We start from the raw sequence: 9,012 nt of genomic DNA, 5'->3' as shown, positions 1-9,012 counted from the left end.
GTATATGTCATTCCCAAGATGAATTGACGCTGTATTGGCCGCAAAAGGAGGCCCTACACCATACTAATGAATTATTGTGGTCTAAAACCAGGTGTTTCAGTTTCATTGTCCAACCCCTGTACTTTTCCTTCCCATAGAAGGTACTCCTGGATCAGTGCTTCTGTGTTCTCTTTGTGTCTCTGCTCTGTTCTCTCTAAACCCCAGTCGGTCGTGGCAGATGGCCGCTCACACTGAGCCTGGTTCTGGTTCTGCTGGAGGTTTCTTCCTGTTAAAAGGGAGTTTTTCCTCTACACTGTCGCTACATGCACCTGTGTGATGCTTCGCTCACCATCCAGAAAGACAAACCACAGGTCTCAGTTGCAGCATCCCACCCAAGTCTCTGACCTTGTGAAAGATTTAGCCACACCGCCAGACTTTCTGTTTAGAAAGACATCTGCCTCTTTGTTCTGTTGAAGAGGTTTTTCCAGGAACCAGTCACTCAGGTTGATCCTGCTGTCGCCATTGTAAATACTTGTACATAGTTTTATTTTATGCCTTTTGTTTCTTGTAATCTTGATCTGTTTGAATGTTCTTTTTTTCCGCATTCTGTTTAAAATGCTATTTGTAATTTTCAAAATAAACTTTGTGTTTAAAAATTTAAATGAAGTTGATGTATTGTCAGGTTAAATGGAAATAACATACATTGGTGACAAAAACAATTTAGAAATTGAAACATATCGAAATAAATCGAAACATATTTATTTATTTCTTATGTAGCACCTTATTTTGGTGCCATTCTTTGGAAAACAGTCTGTCCATTCTCTGTGCCCTCATGTCCTCCCTGATCAACTCCATCATCTCTGTCCTTTCTTTTCTGACCCCTTCCTGCTGGCTCACTGTCTTCCTTCTCCATCTGGTTGCCCACCGCTCCGCTTGGCCCTGGAGTGTCCTCAGGGATGGAGGCAATTAGGACAGGAGGTGTTGTGGAAGACCTCTGTCCCAACACCTCATCCATAAAGACAAACCAGGGCCAAGTAGCAGCAGTGGGCTTTTCACTGACTCCCTCTCCGGACCCTGGATACTTAAAATCCTAAAGTTAGAAGGAAGAAAAAAAGAGTTGACTAAACAGAGAAACCAATAAGACTTTTAGAAATAGTTTTTATTTGTGTGTGACATGAGAACGTTTGAACATACTTTATATTTCTTTTTCATATTGTCCCACTTTTCTTTGGCCTGCAAGCGGTTGACCTTCCCCTGTTGGCCCATCTTCTCCAGAATTGTCCTAAACAAACAAAAGGAAAGAGGGAAAACCAAAAGAAGGTATGGTTAAATGCACTGGATGGATATTATGAAAGTTAGAAAGATAGGAGTTTTTGAAACTGGGACAGAAAACTGGACTGCAAAGAGATGTTATATTGTACCGTCAAGCCACGTGGGCTGAGTTTTAGACTCCAGTAACAAAGGTGGGTTCCGTTCTCACCACCGTGTGAGCTTAATAACTGGCTCGGTCTCGCTCCTTTGTCCCTAAACACAAAAACAACAAAAAAAACCATCTTGCTTAATATCAGTGTAAAAAAAGCCTGTTGTGTAATTTTACATTTGGTCTTGAAATTTGCAGAACAAGAAACATATTCTACGCAAAGGCCTAAACAAGCTCGTTCACAAACTTTCAACTTCTTACCTGAGATTGTGCTTGCATTGAAAGTGTATTCCTTCTTCAGCTGTAAGCCTGGAATCATGAATTATATGCTAGCTGAATTATAAAATTAGACCGTTTAAAACACATATAGGCACATTTCTTCATTAAAAATGAATATTTAAAAGCTTATTTATTCTCAATCACACTCTCCAGCGATACAGTAAGATTACATAAAATTGTCCATTTATTCAGGTTAACTTTCATATCACCTGTAATGTCAAATCGACTTGCATGAACAAATGACACAATACATGAAAATAATACTAACATAAACTGTTAGAAATCACTTGTGTTTAACGTTCACTGTGATGACTGGCAGCAGGAGCTCAGTGCCGATAGTCCGGCCAGATCTCTACCGGGTCTAGCTCGCTCCACTGCTGGTAGGGCTGGCGAAGCAAACCGGCAGTTACTACAGTGGGAGCGGAAAACTCCGAACACGTCGGAGCACATTTGAAATTAAGCGATGTCTTGATAAATCAAGCAGATTTTTCACGTCTACACAGTTATATTCCCGCGCTAAAAACATTGTAAAAGTTCATTTGTGTCACAGAAAGTGTAATTTTTCACAGTTTACTCTCATCTTTTGCCAGTGTGGTCCGCCGTGACTGCCCCTGTTTGACCAAACCGCTTCGACCCGCAATGAATCATGGGAAAAGATGGACCGTGAAGGATACTCACAACTCATCCTTCAAATCAGGCAAAGAAGGACACATTTGTCGGCCACATTTGACAGACATTCCGCGCTGCGCTGTGACGTAATCGGACTTGGAAGGATCCAGCCCCTGAATTGGGACACACCCTCGGCCTGCACATGGATCCTCCTTGTTAGGTATTATTTAGTCAACTCAGAGGTAAGAACGATACAGTCAGAGTTACTTGCAGCAAGGGTAGCCCACTTTGCAGTGAAACTACAAAGTTTTTGACACCCTATCTCTTTATTTATATGTACAGTTCAACAGACAGTTCAGACAGGGTGTGTGTGTGTGAGACGGAAAGGAGGCTGGTTCACACAGAGATAACAATGATCTCACACACACAGGGAGGAAGGCATAGTGCAGGTGCCTTGCAACACAAGGTTTTTACATGAGTGATAACAAGTTTTTGCACCCATCCAACAGTCCCTCCTTTTATCACAAGTAAAAACATTTAATATAAAAACGAGTAAGAAAAATACTTTGTATGAGCGAAAACCCACGGACGGTAAACAGATTATATTTTGTGGGAAATACTCATACGGCCCCGCCGCCCTCGGCAACCATTAAAAGTTAAATGTTGATTAATACTTGAAAAAGAATGATACTTGAAATCATAAAAATAAAAGAATAATACTTGAAATCATAAAAATAAAAGAATAATACTTGAAATCATAAAAATAAAAGAATAATACTTGAAATCATAAAAATAAAAGAATAATACTTGAAATCATAAAAATAAAAGAATAATACTTGAAATCATAAAAATAAAAGAATAATACTTGAAATCATAAAAATAAAAGAATAATACTTGAAATCATAAAAATAAAAGAATAATACTTAATTAATGAAAACAGTGAAACATAATAAAGGAATTTAAAAATCTGCCCTGTTTATGTCATCATTGTACTTTTTCTCATTTCACTTAAGCAACAACTTCTTTCGATTTTCTGCTGTAAGGTCATTTATGAAATACATGTATGAGTACACTCAGGCTTTTGATGTGATTTATTTACAACGTGTCATCATAATCGGCCCCTTCATTTCGTGCATTTCTTACCTTGTTCAGTGTTGCATATGCCACCATGAGGGCAATACCAGAAATTTCTGTAGGAATGGATTGTGCGTCATTGTTCTTCCGTCAGTGTTCTGAGATGGGTCCCGTCTGATGTCCTCTCTTCTGGTTCGGTATCACCTCCTGTGGATCCTGCTTTAGATAGAGAAAGAGTCCTGCTACCAGAATTAAGCTCAGGCTTATCAGTCCTGTCCACATGTTACAGAGAGCCATTTTATAATTGGGTGCAGATCAGCTGTTTTCTTCACCGGTTTGAGACGCTGGGCCATCTTTGAACCCGGACTTCCTCTGCTACCCCGTCGGTTGATCTGGCTCCTGTAACGGCAAAACTGGCTTACAGTGGCTTTTATGGATCCAGGAAGGCCTCTCTGCTATTTTCAGAGCTGTGGGCGTTGTCAGGAGTACTTGAAACGGCCCTTTCTACCAAGGAGTGCTCCAATCCTTCCGGTGGAGTGTCTTAATCAGGACCAGGTCTCCAGGCCTCATTCTGTGGGATAGGAGCAGAGATTATCGGCAGACCACTGGACATTTGTTCTTCTTTTGTCTGCAACATTTTATTCATCCACTCAGCTAATGAAGGTTGCTGTTGTGCTTTATCTATTTCATTCATGTCAGAGGGTAGAGAAAACGGTCTGCCATGTACTATTTCTTTGAGAATACAAATTCACATCAGCAACTTGGTGTCACGTGATCTCAGGCTCAGAATATAGTGGGTGGAGTTATACAATGATGTACAGTAGGTGGCAAATGGAGTAAGACCAGTTTGATTTGGAGTTATTCTCATCCATAATTTAACCAGGGATAGGCATTCGGGCCATGGCCTCCCTGTTTCTTCCATTGTTTTCCTTAATCTTTAACTGAAACCCTAATGCATTAGAACTTAGTTCTATTAATTTATTTACAAAATGAGTTCCATTATCTGACCTTATAATCTGTGGGATACCATATGTGGGGAAGAAATGTGTCACTAGGTTCATCTATTACAACTAGGCAATATTTCTTCCCCCGTGTTTGCAACAAATTATGCATGATCTGCAAAAATGATTTGCATAGTCAGAAATATTTATAGTGTAGCATTAATGCTTTACCAGATGTGACATATTCCCCCCTTGACACGTGGGTCTTCCCAATGTGTCACTGTAGCCGCTGTGTTGTATAACTTTTTTGGGAGGATTGGTTTATCTTCTATCTGATAGATGTCATCTTTTTTCTGTGCTCCTCTCTTTAGCCAGGCCTTTATTTCTGTCTTGGGTGCTGACTGTTGGGCGTCTTTCAGCACGTCTGTGTCTATAAATAGCAGATCTGACATTTTCTCTTTAATAGGTTGAAATGAGTTAGTTCTGTCCCTGATGATGTTTTAAAACCTCTATTTTGCCAAATCTTAGCATGGTGATGTACTGATCCGAAAACGTCTGTGTATATAGTAAGTATTTGTCCCTCATGTAATTCACATGCTCTTACTACAGCATATAATTCTGCTGTTTGGGCTGAGCATGTATTGGGTAGAGATTTAGCTTCTATTATCCTATCGATGGTTGTTACTGCATAACCAACTCTATTCTTTCCATATTCATCTTTAGATGCTGAGCCATCTACAAACACAACACATGAATCTGGTATAAGGGTTTGAGAAATGTCTTGTCTGGGTTTTGTGTCTTCTTCAACTTTTGCTTTATAAGAATGTGGTTTTCCATCTTCTGCAGTAGGTATTAGAGTACTTGGATTTAAAGGGCACATCTTTTTAGAGTTATGTTTGGCTGTGATAATAATAGTGATGTCAGTGTGATATGCCTTGCATGTAGCGTCAGGTGCTTCTCTTAATATTCCTGACTTCAACATATCTTGTATTACTGGCTTAGTACCTTCTTCAGCTTCTGGCTTTAAGGGGTATTGGTGGACTAATGGCCTTTTTTCAGATATTAGTTTTAACCTTGTATGGTGGGAACCCCTTTATAAGTCCTACATCAGTTGATGATTGGGACCACAGTTCAGGTGGGACAGCAGCTAGGGCAGGATGCATGTTGCTCTCTTTGCTCTCAGCTAAGTCCTGTATTTGTCCCTCTGCCTCATCTAAATGTGTCCTTGGATGGACTTTGACTGTCCACGCCAGAATGAGCTTCCAGATTCCTGTATTAGGATCCACTTTTGACAGTGTCAGTGCTGTTCCTGCAGAGGTTTAAAGCCTCTGTTTTTCCAAATTCTTATTATTCTTTTTTATCATATTTTATAAAGTAAGTCCTTATTACATTTAAAAATGAGATCACTATTTTTGGTAGTTGCTATTATTATAAATAATGCTTGGTTTAGTTCTTATTAAAAATAAAAAATAAAAACTCACTCACTGATGAACACAAAAAATGAAGGGCATATTATATCTTATAATCTTAGTTTATCTTACCCAGTTTTATAGATACAACATCCAGTTTCAGTCAGCTTTGTATTTAGTTCAAGTAACTAAAGTTTGTTTCAATTAACTAAAGTTTTATCTATTTCAGTCCAGTTCAGTAATTCTGTTAAGGTTCATTTCATCTTATGTTAAGTTTGAGTCTAATTCAATCATTTTGAACCTGACTGGAAAAAGTCTAAACGTCTGTTAAAATCTTTTTGTTTTACCATAGAGAACTGACCTAATATTATTATGGTAATGTTGAGGACTCTAATTTTTACATAACATGAAACAGACATTTATTTCACAAAAACAGAAAGTCAAACACAGACATTTGGCCACATGAAAGTTTAAATAACCTGTTTGTACAAGAATTGTGAAAAATTGAAGACAGATCTATGAACTTTCTTATGGTTATCAGTATTTTCAATACAGGTAGAACCTTTGCCATCTTTATATGATTTTTCGAAAAAGATTCTGGAAACCTTATTAAGATATAAATTTGGCAAAGATCATCAGAACATCAGACCTTTATTAGCGCTTTTAAGGTCCCTCAAAGATGCATTACAATGAAATCAGTCATTCCCATTCACACACATTCACACACTACTTACTTATTTTTCTGTCAGAGTAATTTTTATTTGCAAAAATTTTAACATAATTTGACTTCTATTATTCTTAAAATGCACATTGTTTCCTCATAACCCCTTTTGTTTCCACAAGGTTTGTTTTGAACGCTTCAATTCTTTTTTTTTATTCACCAAGAATCAATAAGGTGGTCTTAGTGGGGTCCACCTTAAAGGTGTTGTTTGTTGAGTGTCATGTTATCATTGTCAGGTCAGTGAGGTTCATAAGTCAGTCAGAACCTTGGTCATTTGGTCTGTGCTCATAATGTTTCATAGATCCAGCCTATGATTAGTCAGCAAAACTTCCACCTATAGGAGAAAAATTGATTGTTAATGAATGAGCTGCATTTCCTAGGAACACTGTCTTCCTCCTGGATGAGCATCACCTGTTGAAAAACTTTCATCATTGTTTGTTTCACATATTCAATCAGATCTTTATATTATACCAGTAGGTGAAGTTGTTAGTATCTCATGTAGACTGACATATACTGTTGCATTTGGAGAGGATCTCAGATTAAATAAACATAGTTAGAGCTTCAATCCAGGTTCATTTTGTGTCTGCAGACTTTAGCCAATTTTTCTTTTTTTTTTTTTTTTTTTTTTTTATACATAAAGAGCAAGATTCAAAACATTTTCAAAAGGCAGATTGTGGCAGAATGTAAACAAAACTGCTTATTGATTGACAAAATAACATTCAAGCACACAATCACCATATTAAAAGGCTCTACTTCTAGAGAATCACTAAACTTCTGAGGTCCGGTTTTGGCCCGCGGACCTTGAGTTTGACACATGCAGAGGTAGAGTTACAATTTTTTTCAGACCTTTCAGCAGAGACAGGCTTCTGCTGTTTGCAGAAGTTTTATCTTTGTTTTCAGGCAGCTGCATCTCTTTGTCAAGGTCGTTTCACAGAGCTGAAATTTAACTTCTCTCAAAGAGGAAAAATCAAGAATGCACACAATCTGAGCCAAATATGGAATTATTTCCCTGTAAAATGAATCTTTTGCATTTTATCATGATATTGTTGGTAGTATAACACCATAGAATGATTTTTAAAGCACCTGTTTCTCACTAATGCTTGCCTACAAAATCTTTTACTCTCAGATTACTTCTTTAACAACATTCTGTTCTCTCTTCTCTAGTCATTGTTCACTGGGTTGTCCAGTTGGACAGTTTCCATGTTGTCCACATTGTCACCTCCTCTTTTAACTTCTTTTACCACGTCCTCTAAAACCATCTCTTAGTCTTTATAATTTGGGGCTACCTTGGTATTCTAAACTGGGATGGGTGGCGGTCCGCCCCCCCTTATTTGTTTTCAGTTAAGCTGAAAGTTTTTTCCTGTGCTTTTCTTAAGGCCTCAGTATTATGTCTATGTCAGTTAAAGGCTGCTCTTATTGTTTTTTTAATTCATCTTTTTGTTTTAATCTGTTTGTCAACTGTGTGCACTCAGGGACTGAAAAGTCCCCTTTGAAATTATAATCTGGCAAGGTTTTTTATTGTTTCTTGAATCTTTTGAATGCATAATCTCCAGTTTAAGATCCCCGTGTAGTTTTAGGATTTCAGTGATAATTAAGTTACCTGAAAATCCGTATTTTTATGCCATCGTGTACATATTTCTGTTAAATCAGAGCTTTTTCTCTGTCTCTTCCCCATTGTTCTTTGTTATTTTTCTCTTTTTAGTTTTCATTATTGCTAATTTTAGATCCCCTTGTAATTTTAAGACCTCCTTTGTATCTAATTTGCCCAAAAACCCATGTTTTTTATTTTTTTATCTATGACAGATCATACCTGCTCCTTTTACATAGTTCTCCATAAACTTTACCTCCCCTTCTAAGTCAATTAGTTTACTTTGTTTCTTCCCCATTATGTTTTATGTTAGTTTAATTATAGTATAAATGTCCCAGATAAAAGGTCACTGGCATGAGACTTATGGAGAGGACATTAACACGCCCTTCTACTGCGACTAATTCGCAGCGGTGTTAATTTTCTGGAATGAAATCCGACCTGAATCTCCAAAGTCACCAGTACGTAGTTTTAATCTGGGCAAAAGAAAACACAGGACTAGCAGAATCCTGCTGATTCTATTAAAATGCTTAGTCCTCCATACACACACAACACAGTCACACAGTTAGTTTCAGGTACCTTGTAATTTTTCTAAGTTAACTTGGTATTATTTTATGAGCTCAATTTACTCCGTTCTTTTTACTTTTATAGCGCTTATTCTATTCCCTCGCAGGGGAATAACCCTTAGTCGTTTTATTTGGCCCCCTTCTTGGCGGGGCCCTACCTTAATTTGTCACTATTCCTTTCACGGTGGAATAAAACCATACCAATGCAGCGTCCTTACCGGCGACGCACTACCAACGACTTTTAAGTACTTTTCTTCTTTTATTTATATAGCGCTTACTCTATTCCCTCGCAGGGGAATAATCCTCAGTCGTTTTCTTTAATCCCCTTCACGGCGGGATTGTACCAAATTTGTCACTATTCCTTTCACGGTGGAATAAAACCATCCGAATGCAGCGTCCTTACCGGCGACGCACTACCAACGACTGTTA

The sequence above is a fragment of the Girardinichthys multiradiatus genome, chromosome X, assembly GCF_021462225.1.
Source record: "Girardinichthys multiradiatus isolate DD_20200921_A chromosome X, DD_fGirMul_XY1, whole genome shotgun sequence".
NCBI lineage: Eukaryota > Metazoa > Chordata > Actinopteri > Cyprinodontiformes > Goodeidae > Girardinichthys > Girardinichthys multiradiatus.
This window is presented reverse-complemented; position numbering follows the sequence as displayed.